Raw genomic sequence first — 21,975 nt, 5'->3', positions numbered from 1 at the left:
TGGTCATACCAACAGTGCACTGATGCCAATCAGATTTTTATCTGACCTGGTGGCTATGTCTAAACAACACAGTTTAAACAGTGCCAAACTGGAGCCTTGCATCTTAAAAAGGAATATATATATCTATAAGTTAGCTCACTGGAAAAGATATCTGTTCCACCTGATTAATTCGCTATTTTCTCTGTCCTTCCTGAGGCTCCTTTGCTTGTCTAAGTTCATCATAATTCTTTGAATGGTAATTTCTTCAAATAAATAAAATATTAGGGAAGCCACTGCAAGCAGATATATAACTGCACATTGTACTAATTTCTTTTGTTGTCTGACTTGAACAAGGTTTAGCATGGGCTATATCTTCCCAATTAGCATGCGGCAGGAAGGATTTTCTCAAATAAGACATTGGTTGTGTGGTGACAAAAAGCTGGCTGACTACCTAAGTAAGGCGCTGTTATAATTAAAGTGGAAAAGCAAATCCATTTTATGAAACACTGAAGGTCTGAAGCCTATTTCATTTTGCAGTAAAATGAATGTGAGACTAGGTTTTCACAGAGGAAGAAAGACTTTGCACTGTCTGCTACTGAGTATTTAAAGCATGGAGTGAGGATGGCTGAACTAGATTCTTTGCTTTGCCTCTTTTGGAGCAGTGAGGTTTTATTGATTTTTGCCCATTCTGATTCAAGCAATTGTTATTTCTGATCTGACAGATTCTTTCCACAACCTGTCCTTTCCTAACTCTCCATCCAAGCCTTCGGTGTATAAGAATTCATCCTAGGAAATGTTTAACTGAAATTGATTCATTTTCACAAAACATTTAGCTTCAGCTAAATTGCATTCTTCCTAGCAAGAGAAAAAAAAAAAAAGAAAAAAAAAAAGAAAAAAGAAAAAGATGGGTGTAATTATATTCTGTACATAGCCATTGGGAAGAAAGTATGCAAGATCACAATGGTAAATCAGAGAGTGACTTACGAAGTTTTTAACTCTTCTGCATAGATTAATAGTAAACCTCATTTGTCTTAGACATGGCACACATCCAGACACCGGATGTGGTCTACATCTCTGTATATAGTGGTCACATAAAATGATCAATACTGAAAGTTCAGTGGAAGCGGATTGCATGCATAGCAGCATTAGGTTGCTTAGGTGACCAGCCCTTGGACAAACCAATTGCTAATAAGCGGTGAATTGGTATGCTTATTCTCAACTTTCCCGAAATCTACATGCTACTTATTTCTTACAGCTCACATTTCTTTTGGTGCCAGGGTAAGTAATATCCATTAAATATCCCAGTTTTTATTTATTATTTTATTATTTATTTTATTTTATTTAGTGAGGAACAAAGTTAGGGCAGTGCAGAGTCCTTTAAAAAATATCTCAGCCATTGGAATGAGTGCTTGACATTTTAGTCAACAGATTTGTGATTTTTGGTGGTTTGAGGGTTTTATTTTTGCTTTCTCCCTCTCCCAACCCCTCACTCCCTTCTTGGCAGGAGACTGTCTTTTTTTCCCACCCCAGATACAGATCTTTCTATCATTATTCCAGTGACGTAAGTCTGAGTACAAAACTGATATGGCACATGTCATGTATGAAGATCATGCTAAAATGCAGTTGCACATGTAATACTCTCAGGGTATCTGTTATCAGAACTAATAAGGTGGGCCTTTAATGAATGTATCAGGTTAACGAAGCTGTAAGGGAGGCTCTGCAAGCCTGGGGTTGCTCAGCTGGTTTATTGGCCTGGTGGAAAATAAACCTGCTAAAGCAACATGTTTTCTGCCAGATTACTGTGCTGACCTGCCTCCCCGGAGAAACCCCTGTTTCTACACGAGGCAAAGCAGGGGAGCAGTCAGAAGCGGGAGATGGAGGGAAGCAGAGTGGGACTGCCTGACCTTCTGCAGATGGACTTAGGCACGTGGGAGACTGTGTCTCAACGTGGTGAACTGGAGAGAAAAGTGAGCCAGAACTGGCACTCTGAGCCTCTGAGCCTCGTGTCAAGGCATCGCAGGCAGCCCATGAGCTCACCCTCCCTGTCTTGCAGCATCCAGGGTACCTCAGGGGGTTTAGCTCCTGCTTGGCTCTTTCCTGCAGTGTCTCCTCCCCTGCCTGCTCTGTATCAGATCTTAAATTCTGAATGTCCGTTTCTTTTTCCGTCTTCTTTTCTGGAAGAAGCTGAGAGTCCTTCCCTTTTCTGGGCAGGAGTCAGAAGCAAAGTGAAAAGATTTAGTCTTTCCTGCCATTACAGCTTTAGCTGTTCCAAATAATATCACATACATACTCTCTCGTGTATGCAAAAGCTAGCTCAGGCATCCAGCTATCAATAGTACTTCTTCCCGGTCCTTTTTGTGGGCATAACATTTCTAAAAATACAATATAAGCTATTACATAATCAGGCAGTCTCCCTTTAAACCTTCTAGTGAATAGTTATTCAATATCAAGAAGTAATTCAGTATTCTCATTTTGGGGATGCCAATTTTATGGTGCCAAACAAAAGTCTGGGCTTTGCCACACTGATACTAGTTTTTACAGGCTTGTAGAATATAGGTAGCTGAAGCCTGAATTTTAAAATACACTTAAAATCACATTCTTTAACATAACTTACAAATACAGAATAATTGAGTTGCAGTTCACTGTCTGTTCTCACCCCAGCCAAGGTGCCAAGTCCAATACATACTGACGTTATGCATGATCTTAGATGCTGGAGGTTTGCATTTTGAAATACTTCAGCTTCTGGATAATAAGGGGAATAACCTTGAACCTGCACCTACTCACTGTCTCATAAGATACGAATCAACACATAAGGGACACTCATGATCATTGATCTAAATTGCCTTTGAGTGTATTCATACACAACGCATCACTTTTTGCTCTTGTCTTTGCCATTTTTTTTATTGCTACTATATTTCTAAATTTTATCTTCCTGTCCTTTGCCTGTTTGCTAGCTATTTTTGTGCCTTTCTGTAGTTTTGCAGTCTTTTTAGTTACTTTTAAAATCCTCATTGCCTTTCCCTTTTCTTCCAAAGCATTTCTTTCAATGAGCTGTAGAGTCTGCAATGTTTTCAATCCAAGGAGAGATACTATTTCCTGAAACAATGCAAACCACTCTGTAAAGATTTTTTTTTTTTACCAGTTAGTTCACGTTCACTCACAGTAACTTTATCCCAATGCACAGTCTGAGTTTTATCTGTCCGTATTCAACATGATGGGTTTTTTTCTATGAAAATGATTTAGTGAAATACAGGAGATCATATTAGCTTCTGCATCAATGTCTAAATTGTAAGTCATAAATCTTTTTCATATTCAAGGAGGTAAACACAGCTTCTGAATTTAGCTTTCTCTTGAACAGTTCCCATAAAGGAATTTTTGTTCTTTGTTCACTGTGCATACGATGCACATTTAGTTTCAGTTCTTTGACTGCAGGTTTCTGCAAAATGTTTTAATTTCAATTATGACCCTGTCCAAGCATAGAGTATTGCTCAAGGTTTATTTCCTGGTCAAAATTTTGAGTAACCTTTCATGCTATCTTGTATCAACTTGTTCCAGCAGTATTTTGCAGATATCTCTTTTTAGCCTTAAGCTGTTTTCTTTTTTCCTGTTCCGTATGCCCTGGTGTTTGCTAACAAAGGCCATCAGTTTGTCCTTCTGTTTTAATTCTGTTCTTTTTGATACTGCCTTCTTTTATTAATTAATTAATTAATACTTTTATTAAGTTCTCCTAGCACTCCTTCACAGTTCTTGATTTCTAATGCCATCACTGTTTGACCTCAGATTATTGATTTCATAAGCTCTCTAATTTAACAGGATCTGAACTGTATTTCAGATTTGTTGAAAAGGCTTCGCAAGTTTCTTTCGCAAGTTTCTTCCTCTGCTGGTGTTCTCAGATGGCATTCTTCACTTTCTAAAACAATTCTAAAAGAGAAATATTTTCAAATTTTATAAGCTAAAATGGTAATTGGTTTTGACTAATTTATCTATAAACTGCTAAATAGCTTCTGAGTATCTGAAAGGTTAAGAAAAGACAGTTTCCTTTAGTGTATCTCTACCTGACTTCATAAGGAGACAAAGCACTTACATTAATTTCTTCCAGTTGTTGGCTGTACTACCTAGACTGCATAGATCCATATTCCCTTCACTCTTCATCTTTCTCTTTTGTTCTGTTTTTAGACTTGTTCTCCTGCTCCTTCCTTATACCAGATGTACCGTGATAGTGTCTCTAGGGACAGTGAGTCACTGCTTACAACTGCTAGGTGCCTGGTGGTACAGCAAGGAGGTAAGTATGACGACGCCCCAAACGAGGAGACAGAGCTGTGTAGACCCATTTTTCCTGACAGTGAGCCTCCCAAGGAAGATCAAAAGATTTTTGTATTTAAAAAGATTCATGGGGTTTTAGACTATAATCTATTTGGTTTAACTTTTTTAAGAGAGAAAGCCAGACAAGCCAGGTTAAGCAGAAAATGAGAGTAAATGATTTATAACCAACTTTTTCCCAAACCTCAGTGTCCTTGCAGAAAGGTTTGTGTTTCCAGGCTAAAACTGAGGCAACTTTGAATTACAGCAAACCCTAGCCGGATCTCTCTGGAAGGCCAAGAATTTATTTCTAACTATAGGGGCTTTTTGTACCCTGTTCTCCTGTTTTCTAAATTTCATTTCTTCTCCCTAGACTTGCCCCCTTCATCCAGCACTTGTAGGAGGTTCAGTGGTTTCTTTCCACCAGAAAGTTCCACCTCACCCAGTTGTCCTTTTTGTCTTAAAATAGCAATATATACAAATTGAGAACAGGCAAAACAGAGACAATTACTGCAATACTTAACACACAGATGACAAAAAGGTTGCAAAAGATGGAGAAGCCTGTCTCTGTCAGGTTGCTAAAATTCATCAGTGACAGCAGCAGCCCCCTCAAACCAGTCTTCCCAGTCTCTTAATGCCAGTTAACAACACAACTGGATTAACCATGATATGCTGTCAGTTTTCATAGTAGTTGAAAGTATGGATTTGTTCTGCAACTGCATAGTTGGATTGCTGAGGTACAGGAAATAGGAAACTTTTTCCTTTCTGATTTTCTGCTATCTGAAAAGTAGAAGCAGTGTTCTGCTAAAAAAGATAAAATAAAAAAAAAAAATGGAGCAGCATATTTATGCCTTTTTCATAGTTGTATCCCAAAGCCCACAGGATCGTTGGTTTAACCAGTGTGGGACCCAATAGCTTGAGTATTTTTGTTTGGTTCAGCACACCCCATGGCTGCACACACAGGTAGCACTGACAAAAGTGGAAAGGGCAGGAATGTACCCAGAAGAAAGCTTTGAACCATCCCTTTCACCAGCAGCACAGACCTGGATTAGCATAAACCACAGGTGCGAACATATCCCCGTTTAGAGGCATGAAGCTTACTCAGTTCAGCCTTAGGGATGACTGTTCCCAAAATGCATGAAGTGTTCCTGCTCCTGTGCAGGTGATCCTCATCTCCTGTGCCTGAATGTAACAATCTTCCAAACAGAAACCACCCAGTTGCTCTATCGTGGTACATTAGCTCTCCCAAAACAAAATACTAATGCAGATGTATATCTTCTAGAATTAGGTGATCTGTACCTAGTTAGCGTGGAGTGTAAGTAGAGGATTTTGCATATCTCTGTCTAAATATGCTTCTCTAAATTCACCGAGAGTCCTAGGTTACTACTTCTCCTTTGTGTCTTTTGAAAATGGGATGAAGCTTGTAAGACACTTTGGTATTTTAGAAGTTTTTACTCAGGATTTTTTTGTTTGTTTATATTGATGTTTTTTCTCCCATTCTTCCCCAGTTTGGGTTGGTTTGGTTACTGCTTTTTGTGTTGTTTTGGTCGGGTTTTTTGTTTGTTTGTGGTTTTTTTTTTTTTTTTTGTTTTTTTTAATTTAATTTTATTTAATTTTATTTTATTTATTTATTTAAAGAAAACCCACTAACATTTTACTGTTTGTTAAAGAAAAGAAGAAAAGAGGAAAACTCTACAACTAGGAGTCTGTGACTTTTGTTAAACATTAACATTGATACTATTTTGCAGGGCTTTTAGTTTGAGGACGTGTTTCTTTTCAATGACAAAGAGGATACAAGTTCTTAAAAGGCAAAAAAATAGAAGGAGTATAAAATCAAATTGGCAATGGAAGGAGGTTTCTCTTGTGCTCTGTGAGTAACTGCTGCATTTTGTGGTGCAGCATGTACTGCAGAAATATTTTGGTTTCTTGGATACAGGTGCTTTTTAACAGCTGTATTCTGATGTTGTTTTGATAAATGTTTTAATTATAGAATTTCAACAAAGATTTCTGAACCACCACCACCAATCAAATAAAAAAATTCTTTGGGTATGCTGTGTGCAGACCAATTTATGTCCTTAGAAGTGGTGATAAACATCTGTGGTGGAGAATCTGTACCCTCCTTCCAGACACTCCTCCAGGGGGTTTCTGCTGCAAAATTGATAAAATTGTACAGAGATAAGACACTTCTAAATAGTCAATAGAAACTTTCTGTAGAGGCAGAAAAGGTCATGGAGGACAGTCTTTTGTATGTGAGATACTTGGGAAGTGTATCTTGAATGCAGTTTTAAGTAGCCACTTGCAATGGATCATGCAGGTGGCCCAGGGTGGTCACATTAAGACCATGGACCAGCTGGATTACTGCGGCTGAGCAGAGCAGTGGTTCAGGGGGTCTTTCCCAACTTAGTCAAAGATGCCATTGCAAGGGTCTCTGTAACATAAGCTCCCACTGACCATCCAGTGTAAGAGATTTGATCCTTTCTTCTGTGCAAGCACTAATCTATGCCAAGATCTCAAAAATTAATTAGTTTTTTAATACAGAATCAGTTTATTCATGTCTGTGTCTAACAGGTTTCAGGTATACTACTGTAATATAAGCAGTAGTCTGGGAAGATTCTCAAAAGAATTTGGGGTCTGATTGGGCATCTAGCAATGGATTTTTAAATTTCAGGAGGAGTGGTAATTGGAAACAGAGCTGACTAGATTTTCCAAAATGAGAGCTGTGAAGCGTTAAGCACTTTTCAAAATTCACACAACCAGGTGAGAGCTGATAGAACTGTGAAAACCTGGTGCTAACTGCTGCTGTCCCCTCACTGTAAGAGATACCTGCCACCAGGTTGAATGGCTGGTTACAGTGTGACACTAGAAACCGATTAAGGTAAATGCAAACCGTTTAATGTAGATTTGTGAGGCTGTCCTCTGCTCAATGAAAAGAAGTTAAAATGAGATAACTCATTAGAAGGAGCAATGTTTGAAACTGGAGCTGATAATTACATGTCTTTTAGCATTTCCAATTTTTCTTAGATATTCCTTTCTTTAAAATTATTGCTGCTTCTGAAAGATGCTAACGTTTAAATATATCAGTTACTTGCATTATTTTCCATTTGGAAAAATGCCTTCTGCTTAATACATGGTGTAGAAAACCTTGTGCTTGCTGCCTGATACTGTAACACACACACATAAAGAATAATAAAGTGTCCCATGGTATGACTGTTCCCTCTCTTCCCTGACAGTGTTATTTTTAAAACTACATATTGATTTTCTTCCTTCCACTTTAGAACTCCCCGGAAATGACCTCCTGTGTCCTGCAAGGACCGCTGTTTGTAAATGGTGGCTCAGTTTCACAGTTAAGTAAAAGTCTTCCATTGATCCCTGAAGGACCACTGATGAGTTCCTGAGGGACCTGGTGCCAGAATGGGAAGCTGATGTAACAAGCACCCTTTGAGGGACATATTGTATGAAATAAAAGAGAGAACCTGTGAAATGTCCTTAGATTTATATTTCCATCAAGATTTCAGGGAAAGCACACAAATCTCCTGGACTTTAATTAAATTTTTGTCATTCAGTAATAGTTCACTCAGGATACTGCTGCAGGAAAGTAAGAGAATAGAAAGCCACAATCACCTTTTTAGAATAATTTCTATGGAATCCTCTTCATTTTAGTCTAAAAAGAAAAATAATTTGGTTCCTCTATTGAGATGTCATTTTGAGAAGATGTCCAAAAGCACCTGGACTCTCAGCTTGAGTGTATTCTCATTCTAAAATACAACCTTCCTTGGGTGCTTCTTCCCCCCTCTAGTTCCTGGTGAAGATGTGGGAATGTTGTCTAAAATAACAAAGATGGAGCTTGTGGAAAACTAATATATTTTATGCTAGGGCTACTGCAGGACCAGCATTAGAAGCCACATATATTTTTGTGAATTCTTTATTGCCCACCTCGACAGACAAGTCAGAGCTGCATAGCAAAGACTGAAAGTAAATATTGCATGGGAGAAAGACACATGAAGGAGATCAAATTTAGGAGACTTAAATATTTCACAAGTGTTAAACTTGCCCTATGTTTACTAAGCACAGGGTTTTTTTTTCCTTAAAGCAAAGAAAATGTACAAGTAGTATTGTCTAAAATGAGGTGTTGCAAGGGAAAAAGTGCTTTCATACAAAGCTGGATGTCTATGTTTGTTTTTAAATGGACTGTGAATATCTGTCCTTATGTCTCCTTTTCCTGAGTTTCATCGTCAGTGACAAAGGTGGTATCTTCGGAAATGAAGAACCATAGATTGTTTTGCATCTTCACAACTCTAGGTATATGATTTCACATAGATTAAAAATAATTTCTCCAGCTGTTTCTTGTAAAATGAATTGACAGAACTATCGCACAAAATGTTTATTTCCAGAAGCTTTGAAAAAATGTCAGAATTTTCATTTACAGTAATTCTTGTGTACATACATCAGCTGTATTTACATTCCAGAATGAATTGAAAAATCAACCCAAACAGTTCCAAAATAGTCTGTTCGGTATGCTAATTGGTTCTTGCTGTGGCAAGGTGCAATGTTTTTTTAAAAACCCCAATTATGTTACTTGGCTTCTAATATTTTGCCACCGTACAAGCAATGTAGATATCACTGTGAAGTTTGTGACCTCGAAAGAAGGATAACATCTAAAGATTAACCAAGATCAACAGAGAGTTATATGGACAGAATCCAGTGAAATGTCACTTCTGTTTTATGATCGTCAGAGAATGCTTGAAGCAATTTTAACAAACCTAAGTACTTATAAGCAATTTCTCCTGCTGGGAAATGCAAAATATTTTTTTGCCTGTCAAGTAACAGAATTTTACCCCTGGTTATGAGTTTAAATGTATTTATACTGCAGTAATTTATTTTTCTGGGTGTTCTAACTTAGAGGAGGTGCCTAAGTATGTTGCTGAACTCGGTCGTTCAGGGTTTTCACCTTTCAGGGGAGTGGAAACCAGCATATCTCAGTACAGTCAGAAAGTCCTATGGCACAAGTCCTCACCAGATGTAAAGTGTCATGATTCCAAATTCACAGAATCACAGACTGGCTGAGGCTGGACAGGACCACCAGAGGTCATCTGCTCCACCCCAACCTGCTCAAGCAGGACCGCCTAGAGTCAGCTGCCCAGGACGGTGTCCAGACGGCTTTTGAATATCTCCAGTTCACTCTATATGGAGAAGGGATTGGGAAACAGTGAGAAAAGAAAGGGATTTATTCCTGTGTATAAAGGTCTCTTAGAAAATTCACACATCACAGTTTCTGGAACTATGGTAAGTGGCAGCAAGAGAGCATGAAGCTGACAGTCATATGCCTATATGACTGTTATAAAGCTAACATATTTAAATAAGCTTTTAAATACTCAGACTCACTGGTTGTGGTGGTAAAATGTGTGAGTAGTGAGAAAATGAGTGGCAGAATTAGATACCTCTAACAAATTATCAGTCTCTTAAGTCTACTGAAGTCGACCGCAGCAGTTTGGTGATAGCATGTTCTGAGCTAGAACATGAATGAGGTAGAATTTGCCTTCAGAAATCCCTCTTCCTTCTTTTAATGATACTACCACCAGCAGGATTAGGGACTTCATGTTAAGACAGAGCCTGGACACTTTCTGGAACTGATTATGTTTGGAGGTGCCTGGATGGTTTCTGCTGCATCTGCCCCTGGCTGCTGAAGGTGCTCTGCTGGGAAAGATCATCCTGAGAAATGCCGCAAGATTCAGGTTGGAAGGGAAACCTAGAGGTCGCCTGTTTGAACCCTTGTTTATTGTGTCCTGGGTAGCAGGCCTCCTACCGTAACTGTGGTCTACCTGTCAGTTGTCCCTTTGCCAGTGAGAGGTGATTTAAGAAGACATCAGGCTCAGAGATGCCCACCTGTGCAGCTGCACTGGGGATCCAGTGCTGCATGGGGGATGAAAAGTAAAAGAGCTGAAACACTCAGAAAAAAGCAGCTGCTTTTGCTAATGCAAAAATATTTTCTGTTCAGAGTGAAAAACAAACTCTAGAGGAATGCCTGTTGCAAAGCACTGAACTATCAACAAGGACATCATATTTTGTAAGTATAATTCATTTAACTTCTAACATTTCAAATAGTTAACAGCAGTATGATCTGCTTTGTGGGTGCCTGCTTTGCCTGTTTGTTTTTTAAGCACTCCTTTCTATTTTTTTGGCAAAAGACTTTTCTATATCAAAGTAACTGCTTTTGTCCTGTCATTAGAACACAATAGCTGTGGTTTTTTTTTTTTTTTTTTTTTTTTTTTTTTTTTTTTTTTTTTTTGTCAAATTATGAGATATATACTAGCTGGGTTGGCTTCCAAGATTTAAAAGGTGTCATGCCAGTGGGTTGTATGCTTGGAGATAATAGCAAATGAATGGTCATGAAGAATTTAGTTGAACCAAGTTTAAAAGATGCATCTCTGAATTGAAGGATGCAGCCTATCTAGATGGTAAACAATTGTGAGATGGGTAAAGGCAGAATATGGCTGTAGAGAAACCTATGTGTGAGCAACATTCTGACATAGCTACTCTAAAATTTGTCTAGCATCAGGTTATTTTTAATCTGAAATTGATCAAACTTCAGTCTGTATTTTATTTTATATTTGAGTGTGTCTAATTTAAAAAGCCAATGGTTGAAAAATGTCCAGAAAAACTGAGAAAAAATTAAACTTGTTTTGGTGTAAACATAGAAGAAAACAAGAGTTTCTATTATTCTCTGTCCTGCCAAAATAATAACAAAAAAAAACGGAGAAAACATCTCTAAATCTCTTGTGTATTTTGGACACCATATTGGAGAAATGTAGAATATTGTCATTAGGATGACAAACAGTTGCAGGTGTTGTAACTGTGAGGAAAGGAAAAATTAGGCCTGCAGTCTTCATGAAAGGGAGATTAAGAGGAGCCATGATGTAGGTGTTTACTGCTCTGAGGAAAGTACAGTGGATGCAGATGCAACAAAACTGCTGGAGAGCATGTGAGGTTTTAAAACTTTGTTTCCTTATAGAGAAAATTACTGATGTGTGAAGCAGAAAATATTTGGAAGTTTTGGAATGTTGAATATGTCAAATGCAGTTTCATATATAGGAAGAAAATTGCGTGCATGGTATCCAAAGTTATGTTGGACAGCGTGAGATATGAAACTGTTTTGGTGTCCCTTGACATTGTGCCTCCAGCCCAGATCTTTGAATAATGTTGCCATGACTACTTCTTTCATGTTTAGAAGCATGTCTTAATTCACATGGTGCAGACACATGACCTGTCACAATTCTTTGATCTCATTCAAACCAATTGAACAGTAGGATGCTCTAAAGAGTGTTCTCCATCACGTCTGGGAGTGGGTTGGCCACAGTCTTACTCAACAGAAGTCAGTTACTTAGCTGAAGAATTCATGATATGGATCTTAGAGTCTGAAGTTCAGTTTCCCAGCATTTTCAAAGCAACTGGAGATAATGCAAATATTGTGCATCACAATGACGTTTTAAGTCCTATGAACTGTGGAGATTTTACCTGCTATGTCCGACTCCCATCCAGGATCAAATGGGCCGCTCCACTGAGGAGCAAAATAGCAGCTGCTTACAGCATCTCAGGTGAAGCCGACATCCTAAGCTTGATACAAACTGGAAACCATGGATTTGCATCAGGTTCAGTAGTACTTAGGGCTGGTTGCTTGCTATTACTAAACAGAAGGCAGTTCTGCATTCAAATCAGCTTGGACTTGTCCCTTCCTTTTGGAATTGCTGACAGTGACATAAAGTCCTATCTGATGGAGACTGCAAGTCAGGGAGACCATCACCAAAACAGTCTGTTTTCCTTTGCCTAGCAGAATGATTAAACCAAACAAAACTATGAGTACTTCCATTTTCAAAGCTCTGTAAGGATTGTTTTTCTGTTCTGTTCTTTGCAGTGCATCATAGAGCTATAGGAGCTGGTGAGCTATTTTGAACTTTGACATCAACAGTATGCAGATGTTATTTTCTCTGCTTATCCATTGCAGTGTAGGAAAACTTTATTGCTGCCAACCTAACCCAGGCACTGGCTCATATTTGTTAGCAGACGAAGAACAACTCGTTGAAACCAAACCAGAACAAGGCTGAGCTCCGGCTGGTTGGCAAAAGGGCACAAAATAGGACTCCTGGCCATATTAAGAAGCAGAACTGAAGAAATACTTTTGCTGTTCTGGTGATGTATTCAGTTTGACTTAGAACACACAGTGTTAAGTATCTGATGAGATCAAATGTGTTTGAAGTTTCTGGAATGGCAGAGTAATATTGGAATGCTTGAATATTTTGTGTAAAGAACCAAAGTTCTGGAGGCCATTCAAAGCAGGCTTACCCTCTGGGGTTAGTTCATCACTAGTACACTTCATGACTTTCTTCTTGAACAGCAGCTTTTACTACTGTCTCGGATGGATGTATATGGTACCGTGTTTCACAGAAAAGAAAGTATGAAAACTGTGTTCATCTTTTGGTCACCTTACAAACTGCCAGCCCTGCATTTTAGCTGGAGAAAAAAAAAGTTAAAAAAAAAAAGAAAAGAAAAGAAAAAAAGGGTACAAATAGGACACTTTCTGCTATAGAAGCTTATTGAGATTTACTTTGTAGAAGTCTGTATCATGTAGAAATGAAAGTTACAAACTCCTGAACACCAACATGAATATTCTCAAAGGCAAAAGTAGTAGAGTTCAGGTACCTAGAATTGACAGAATATATACCTCTAAGTGCCATTTCTAATACGTGAATGGAAATAAAGCAGTGACACAAGCATTCTCCTACTCAATCGAGTGGAGAATGCTCTTTGACTTAAAACGGAGTGACACCAAGTTAGAAAGCATTGGTTTATACATATATAAATTGGTTTTTGAACATGACTAATTCTATTGATGTTTGATCTTACCAAGATTAATGATCAAAGAAAAATAATTCCTGGTTTGTGATGGTGTTATAGGAATTGTTTATATTTAAGCATCTTCCCACAGCCTGTTAATCTTTAAAAATGAAAAGACATTCTGATCCTGTAGCAAAACCTGAAGTCTCACAATACATGTATGTTGCAGTTTAACCATAATACAAATACTACAGGATAAACTCATACCAAAACAGTTAATTGGTGACAACAGCATTATGTAACCTGGTCTCTAATGTCCCCAGTCTTATTTACTCTCGGTCTCCTTCCATCCATTCTCTTTCATTCTTTAATCCCAAGCAGATGTGAAGTAGTTCCCCTGCTCACGAGCAGAAAGCAGAATGAGGAAGAGAACAGTCTTGAAAATATGTCTTTATATGCAGATTTTTACTATAAACTGTGTTTAAAGGCAATAGAGAAAGAACATCAAGGCTCTGCCACCTGTTATTAGCCTCTCACACACTGAAGCAGGAGAATCGTATGAGGAGAAAGAGAGACAGAGGGGAGCTGTTACAGACGGGCCATGCCCCCATTCCCCAGTCCCCTGCTCTGCCCAGGTTGAGGGAGTGAAGTTCAGTCTGGCAAAAGGGTGGCAATGTGTTATTTATTTTATTTTTTTTTACTTTGTTTCTCACTAACCAAATCTATTTTAATTGGCAATAAATTAAATTAATTTCCCTCAAGTCTGTTTTGCCTGTGATGGGAACTGACAAGTGATCTCCCTGTCTCTCTTGCCCCATGAGCTTTTCAGTTTTATTTTCTTCCCCTGTCCAGCTGAAAAGAGTGAGTGAGAGAGCAGCTGGATGGGCATCTGGCACTGGGCCAAAGTTGGCCTACCACAATACTATTTATCGTGGAAAGATTTTGGGGTTATGAAAGCAAAAGACCTTATAGAGAGCCTACAATATTAAGAAAAAAAGTGTTCAAGAAAATAATAATTATTCTTTAGACTAAAGAGATCTTATCCTTTCAAAAGGCCACCTATCTGACATCCTAAATAACACATTTCCAGTCCCTGCTAAGGTAGAATACATCTTAAGGATCTGTGGTGTATTTTTCACAGAGCAGTTAACATTTGTTCCAGACCCCAAATACCAATAGAATTAAACAGAATATGTTCTTAATAAGAATCAATGAGTTCAGGTGGAACCAATGTATTTAGTTATATACATGAATTATCTTGCTTAATAAGTGTAACATATTTTAAAACATTTTGTCTGCATGAAGTTTCCTGTATGCAGTGAGAAATGTAGTACTATATATATATATATATATGTATATATATATATATATATATATGTATATATATATATATATATATGTATGAGTTTTCTAACCAGAGTGGCTATGTAAGAACAGTAACAAAAGGCTGTGCACACAAAAACAGAGATGGTGAGATTCTGATCATTTGTGAGCTTCCATCTGTGTTTAATAGTGGAGTGGTTTAGGCAAGGGAAAGAGAAAGTGACATCTAATATGTGGTGAAAGAGTATATTCAGTTCAGTAAAGATTGTCTCAATATTTTGCAGTTTCTGAGTTACACTTCTCATTAAAATGCACGTCTCTTTAACGTGAAGGTGTTGCAAAGGTAAAACAGAATCCACTTCCCCACTGAGTTACTGTTACCAGTATCTCATTCTTTCTAACATATATATGTATACATTTTGCCTCTAATCTAAAATGACAATCTAGAGAGTGAAAAACTAAACTAGCTTAATCTTTATTCATATATTTAATAACATATTTACATTGTTTATTTGGAAAAAAGATTAATAATAAAGTTGTTCTGAGTCAGTAACCTGCTACCTGTGGAGAAGATGCCCAATATTATGCATCTCTGAAATGTACTAGTTGAAGACATAAAAACTGAAAAGTAGGCTAAGTTGCAACTAATAATAAGACTCAAAATGTTTACAGATACGGTGATTAACGGCTGGAACAGAATGGGAAGATACGTGTTAAGTCCTCTTTGACACAGGGCCTGTAAATCGAGACTGGGTGTCTGTCTGAATGTTGCAGGTAGTTGACACAGGAATGGCTGAATAAGTGGCATCGCTTGTGTTGCACATAATGTCAGACCATATTCCCAAATGGTTGCTTCTGATTTAAATATCTGTGAGTTTCTCTGTGTCTGTCTTGCCCACATGTGAAGAGATGGAATAACGCTGTGTGGTCAAGAAAGGAGATTCTCTTAGTCATAGCTATCAGAAAAATAAAATTATATAAATTAAATTGTAGGAAATCAGCAAACTCACACACTACTTGGATTTTTAAAGACATATAAGAGAAGAATGGTTGAGCTAGTGATGTGATTTAACATGTATTTTCACTTTATGTTGTTTGCAAGAAGGGTGACTTGTATTTATAAAATGCACTTGAAGATACCTGAAAGTTGTCCAAATAAATATGGACAATTAGCTGTCAGGAAAAAAGAGAGATCAGAAGTCTTACCTTACAGGAAGTTAATTTACTTGCATACATTTAATGTTGGAAAATGTTGTGCTTTTGTGCATGGATAGAATAGGGTGAAGCAATTTTGCATGAGTCTTAGATAATTCCAAGAATGCTGTGTTTTAACAGTCTCAAATTTATGGAAAGGTGCATATGATATGTGTTTTATCCTAATCGCCCCATGAAGAATGAGATGATAGTCCTTAGAAGTGAAATACCAGGCTAGATGTACTGTTCTTCTGTTTACTATGCCAAAATCATGTGTTTCTATGGCAACGGTTAATCTATACTGTTTCAATTGGATGAACCCTGATAAATTTTGCTACCTAAAGTAATCTCAGCTGTAGTCCCAGTGACATTAGATTGCATAAAATAAATTGTCTGAGTCTAGTCTTTGTCACTGTTTAACCAAGATGCATTAAAAAAATTCAGTAAGGTAACACCGCAGTCCCTATTCAGTACTACACTGTGATGTGCAAAACCTGCCTTCTCTAAATTATGTTTTCTTAGCCACTGAAGTAATTAAGTCCAACCAATCTGGCTTTCTATCTTTTGTTCGATCATCTGCAATTTTCAAATTTAACCTCTCTAAAAATTAAAATTATAGTTGAACTGCTCTGCCACACAGCTTTGCAGAAGTTCAGCTAGGAAGACATCCTCACAAGGTTCTAAGCTTGGCTCCCACCACCCTTGGTCAGAGAGCCCCTCACACAAGCAAGATCTCGTGTCCAGCTCCCATAGATACCCAGCTCCGTAAAAGGCTTCAACTCAACCTTGTCTAGTGTGCCAGCAACACAGACACATTGCAGTTTCACCTTCTAGGAATATAGTTTTGAACTAAATAAAGACACCCATAAATTTTTATGTGTAAAGGTAAAAAGAAAAACCAAGCTTCTTTTTACTGCAAGGAATGCAGGTCTCAGTTAAGGAACGACTGCATATCATGTCTGTCTGCTTTCTGTTCTTTGGCCTTAGGCTGTGGCTTCTTAAAGAGTCAAGGATTCATTCCCTGTGGCATTTCCCTGGCAGTGGAAGCCTTTTTTCCTGTGGTTTCCTTCTTCAGATGAACTTGCAATTAGTAGACGTCTCTGCTCCTGCAGTTATTTCTCTTTCCAGACATGCTCTTGCCATTCTTCCTCAAAACATGGCTTAAAACTTACAAGGGAACTTACAGAGCTTTCAAGTTTCTTTCTCAAATGATCCTGGATGAGTATCATCAATTTATTACATTTTCTTTGCAGGTGGTTTGTTACTTCACATTCCCTGTAATTCTTCAGATCTGGAAGTATAAAACCACAGACAGGACCTCTTTTGTTCATAGCTTGTTCCACTTGGATGAGGAATCACAAAAATTTAGGGATATCACCTCTGTGATAGGCATAAGATTTGTTTTTCATCGCTACTGGATTCTAGCTCACTGGAGGAAAAGGAGAGCCGAGAGGGTAAACCAGCCTGATCTCCACAATGGATTTCCTACTCTAATGCAAATAGTGACTAAGTCCTAACCAAACTCCACACATATTATATGCGAAAGAGGCCTCAAAACGTGTAATACTCCCAGATCCAAGCAACCAAATTATTCCTTAGACCTAATTTTAAAACTGCAGTTCAGTCAGCATGCTCCAGATGGCACACAATGATGATAAAATTATGCATGTGCTACTTTGAGGGATGGAATATGCAAACAGAAGTAGCTTGTTAACACAGAGCCCCTGAAAGGCACCTTTAGGACCAACAGTCATCAGCCCACACTCAGAAAACAGCGTTTTGTTGTTGGGGGGGCAATAACGACACACCCCCCAACCCCCCACACCCCCAGCCCATGCTAGTCTCAATTACAATGCAGGAAACCCAAATGTTTGCAGAATTATCATTCTTTATATGCTAATAAATATTGAATGGCAGATGTTTTCCAAGCAGACAGATGATTAATTTGGCCCTAAGTTACAAAGAAATACAACACAGATGAATTTTTACGGGGGAATATTACTTGAACATAATTAGAAGGTATATAAAAATAACTTCTTATATTAAAGACATGTTGCACTACCATTTTCTCATTCTGAGTAAAAATTTTCCTTGTGATTAGTCCTAATTAAAATATGTACTGCAAGGGGCAACCACATCTAAACATTCGTGTGCTTAAATGTCAAGAATAATTTCATGAGACATCATACGTCTACTGTATATATGAAACAAGGTAGAATACAGTTCTCTGATTGCATTTTAGCAGGTAACCAAATCCCATATTGCATAAAAAAATTATAGAGAAAAACTACAGAAGCTGATGAGGCTTTTGATTTGTGGGATAAAGCCTGTCCTTCCAGTGGAGTGCCAGATTGTACCGGATCTAAGTGCTGGTTCTGACTCTACGCTGAATGAGGACTATGCTTTTGAACAATTACAGAAATAACACAAAACGATTTCTGGAACTTCTACAGTTTCAGTGTTAATACAATTTCTGACCAAAATGCAGCTACGTTACAGAAGCCCTTCAAATTGGCCTGCTCACTTTGCTGACCGAAAGGCTACTTCAAACCTCATGAAAAGAGTTTTCCTGAAGCACTGGGCCCATCTCAGGCTAGGCAAACAGCAAAGCGGTTGTCTAAAAGAAACAGAAAATGACACTGGTAGAGCAGCTTTCCTTACAACAACCCTCTGAAGCATATTTATTTAAAATAGTTTGTTCTGTAGTCTAGGTGGTTTTAGATAAATGCCACAGCAATGCTTTTTGTAATGCACAAATCTAGGTAAGTACTGTATTGTGCGAGGGGGCAAGGTTTACTTTTTGTAGTTCCACACATTGATTCTGATGAACATTTCATGCAAAAGAAGTTTCTGTAGTAGAACATTTCAGAATTCATGAATAGTAATTGAGCCCTTTAGTTCTGCACTAAACTTAAATCCATTATTCTCCATTTAAAGCAGACACATCATGTTGCTCTACAGAACACTGCTCTGTCAATTCAGTGCTTTTTTCAGTGAGCTGGGCTAGAATATTAAGCACTCTTTGCTCTCAGTATTCTTGCTGTGCTTGGCACATTTGGATTCCATTTGAAATAGGCAAATAGCAATTCTGTTGTTCATAATGAATAGCCTATACGTGTATATGCACCTTGCTTTTGAAAGGGGGAGCATATATTATTCGCCACATCTTGAATCTTTGGCAACCAGTTTGCTTCATTTCCTCTCTCTCTGCACGTAAGCAGTGAAATGTAAAATGTGATAAAAGTCCATGACAGATTTCTGTCCTCTATACCAAACAAACCAGTCTCCTTCGGCATTCAAAGTGTGCATATATTTTCTGTCATGGACAAATTAAATAAATGTATGTAAAAATAGAGAGTTAAGCAAGAAGTTTCCAGAAGTCCCATTCCATGCTGAACATTTTTCAAGCATTTGCTAGAACACAGCTATTACTGTGCCTAGATTTTACTCTGCTGATGTAGCCATGTGTCTATCCCTACCATGCTCGCAGAGATACAATTCATTCTCTTCCCATATAATTTTTTTGTTGCTAAAGTTCTACGAATACACAGCTTAAACCCTGCTAGCATGTCCAGTTAGGTTTCTGCACTACAAGAGTTTTGTATTTATCATAAGCAATAATAAATCATGCAAATTTTCTTAAATGGATTATCTTTTTTGAAAACAGTGTGCTAAGCTGAATTTTATAAAAGCATACCAAAATCTTAAGTTTCCAGCTTCCCATTTTTTTTCCGCTGTTAGCTACAGCTACAGTTCTGTTACATTTAGATCTTTGCATGCATACAGGCTGGAGGGAGGAAGAATTGAATAGAACATCTGAAAAAAAATTCTCTATATCTTTTGCTTAACACATCTCCTACACGGATTCCTATGACTAAAAGAAATGATACAAGGAAATCTCTCATTTCCATCCTTAGTGTTCAAGTAACCCTAAAATAATGAGATTACAAGGAGAAATTATTATGATGCTTATGTGGCAAGCCACACAAAGCATGGTGTTTCTCTCCTGTACACACAAAGTTGAAATACAGTTGTATGGGATAGGTCTCTGTTTCCGAGCCACTTCTTTGTGTGTGAGGTTGAGCCTACTGTTTCTGTCTGCATAGGCTGATGCTATTTTTATCTGTGTATCAAATAGATGTTCAGGTAAAGGTGATCAGCAAAAAGCTGAAGCTGCTGATACGATGATAGTTTAAAACCTAAAGTTGCTTAAAATGGGTATCACAAGTGTTTACTAGCAATTAGCAAAAGTTAGATTGAAATGTCTATGTAAATAAGCCCTTAGGGAGCGAGTATGCCCGGCAAAGGTTTCTCCAGCATGGTGCTCATGGGTTCCAGCTGTCACAGCACCCATGTGGTGGCACTGAATAAGCTGTATGTTTTCTTTGGTGTGGTAACACAGATGCAAAAGGAATCCCCATTTTTCCAGACAGCTAGCAGGATAAAGCAGCTTGAGAAGACCTACAAGCATACTCCAGTCTTCCTAGCACTGGAGATGTTAATGAAGGGCTTTAAGATTATCCATTACAACTGTCTTGTTTGAACTGAAAGATGTGTGAGGAATGGTGATGCTAGTTTAGAAAATTTTTTAAAATGCAAATCATTGTCTTGCCTCACAATCAATTTTTCAAGAAAATAAGAAGGTAACACTTCAGACTTTAAAGACTGTAATTTGAATTTAATATTAATGCTTGGATGCTTGGATTGTAAAGGTAATTGACCCAGAGCCTCACGCACTGTACAAAGTAGACGCTCACCCAGAAAATATATTTTTAAAATTATTATTATTATTTTTATAATTTTTTTTCAGAAAATGGAGACATTCTGCTATGGGCTGGGTTTTGTTCCTTGCAGAGGTCAAACCAGTGTCTGTTTGAAAAATTCATGATCCAGAAAAGGTAATTTTTAATGAATATTTATGAGAGATGTCCTTTCTTATCAGAGCTGTGCAAGTTTTCAGAAGCTTGCCACTAAGTCTGGCTTCTGATTTTGAGTAAAAAGCTTATGAGTTCCATCTGAGAAAATAGTCAGGTTACACTTTTGTCTAGGTTTTTGTAGCTTTTTCTCGTATGTATCTTTTTGCATAGTAAGTTCATTGTGATGCTTGTGTAATACATCATATATGCAGCTTGTTTTTTCTCTGTAGGAGACTATTACTTTAGGAAGGCTAATGTTTTGAATTACTTATATTATTTCAGTGTTAATCACTTTAAAAAAAATCATCATGAAAATAAACATGAGCTGGTGGGTTTCCATAATTCATTTCTGTAAGAAATTTTGTGTAGCTAGAATTGCCAAAGACCAATAACTACAAGGCTTTGCTAGACTGGTTTGCTTTTTTGAGTCTCAAATCTTAACTGCAAAGCCTCAGAGTACTGTCAAAAAATAGGCAAAAAGAATATTTATATTTCAGTTTGGTTTTAACATCGTTGCAGCATCTAGAAAAAGAGGCTGCGGCTGGTGTCTGGTCTGGTGTTCATAATGACTCTTAAGCACTGTGTGTCTGTAAAGCTTGTTTTGTACATGGCAGAGAATATGGGGTCTGGAGCCAGAAGTGCTCCAAGGTGCAGTGACTGTCATGTGGCAGAGAAAGGCTGAAGCATTATCACAACCAACTTCCAGACAGTCTTGTATTCCCTGGAAAATGTTGCCTTTAAATTAGTCTATGCAAAATATTTCAAGAAAAAATACTGCCTCTAAGTCTAGATAGAGTCATAAAGTATAATTACAGTATTGGATTCTGATTTCCTCTCGCAATTACACAATTTAAAATTACTGTGTGAATTTTCAGTCACTTTCCCTTTTTTATACTTTTTTTGTGTTGACAAGGCTTTACATTTTTCTATTACTTTATTTCTCATACATGAAAGGTTTAAGTAATATGTCATATTCTTCTTGCCTAATTTTTTTCAATCTTTTGTATCTTATTTATTAGGTATTTTATTGTACATAGTATTATAATTATAGGTGATATTTTTAATCATGCATTTTAAAGCATGCAATTTGATCAGAGCGATGCATCTTTTCTAGCATGCCACCTTGCTAGATGCCTTTACACCTACTGACCACCCTGGGGCCAGCATCAGAAGCAGATGTTTAAGGTGCATCCAGTGAAGGAGGACTCCGACAATGCTACTGCAGTCTGAATTTCTGCTCTGCCTGCTTAAGAGTTTCCTTTTGTTTCCAGCCCTTTGGGCTGGCTCCCCCAGCATTTCTTTCAGAGATAATCCCATGTGGATGGGAATTATTCATGACAATTTAATATAAGAGTACAATTCTCAGCTGGTACGTAAGCAGGCACAGAGGTAGTACATTGTCTCAAGATTCTTTTCAATGCTCTAGCTGGTAAAT

The 21,975-nt window shown here is 37.7% G+C and overlaps 1 long non-coding RNA gene across 1 annotated transcript; it reads left to right on the top strand.

Annotated features, from left to right (window-relative positions):
• Positions 1–10,278: 10,278 nt before the first annotated feature.
• On the top strand, positions 10,279–21,735 carry LOC121083230. Its single transcript, XR_005826273.1, has 3 exons — positions 10,279–10,342; positions 20,435–20,522; positions 21,655–21,735. It is a non-coding gene; the product is annotated as an uncharacterized LOC121083230 (long non-coding RNA).
• The last annotated feature ends 240 nt before the right edge of the window (positions 21,736–21,975 follow it).

The sequence above is a fragment of the Falco naumanni genome, chromosome 2 (assembly GCF_017639655.2).
Source record: "Falco naumanni isolate bFalNau1 chromosome 2, bFalNau1.pat, whole genome shotgun sequence".
NCBI lineage: Eukaryota > Metazoa > Chordata > Aves > Falconiformes > Falconidae > Falco > Falco naumanni.
This window is presented reverse-complemented; position numbering and strand designations above follow the sequence as displayed.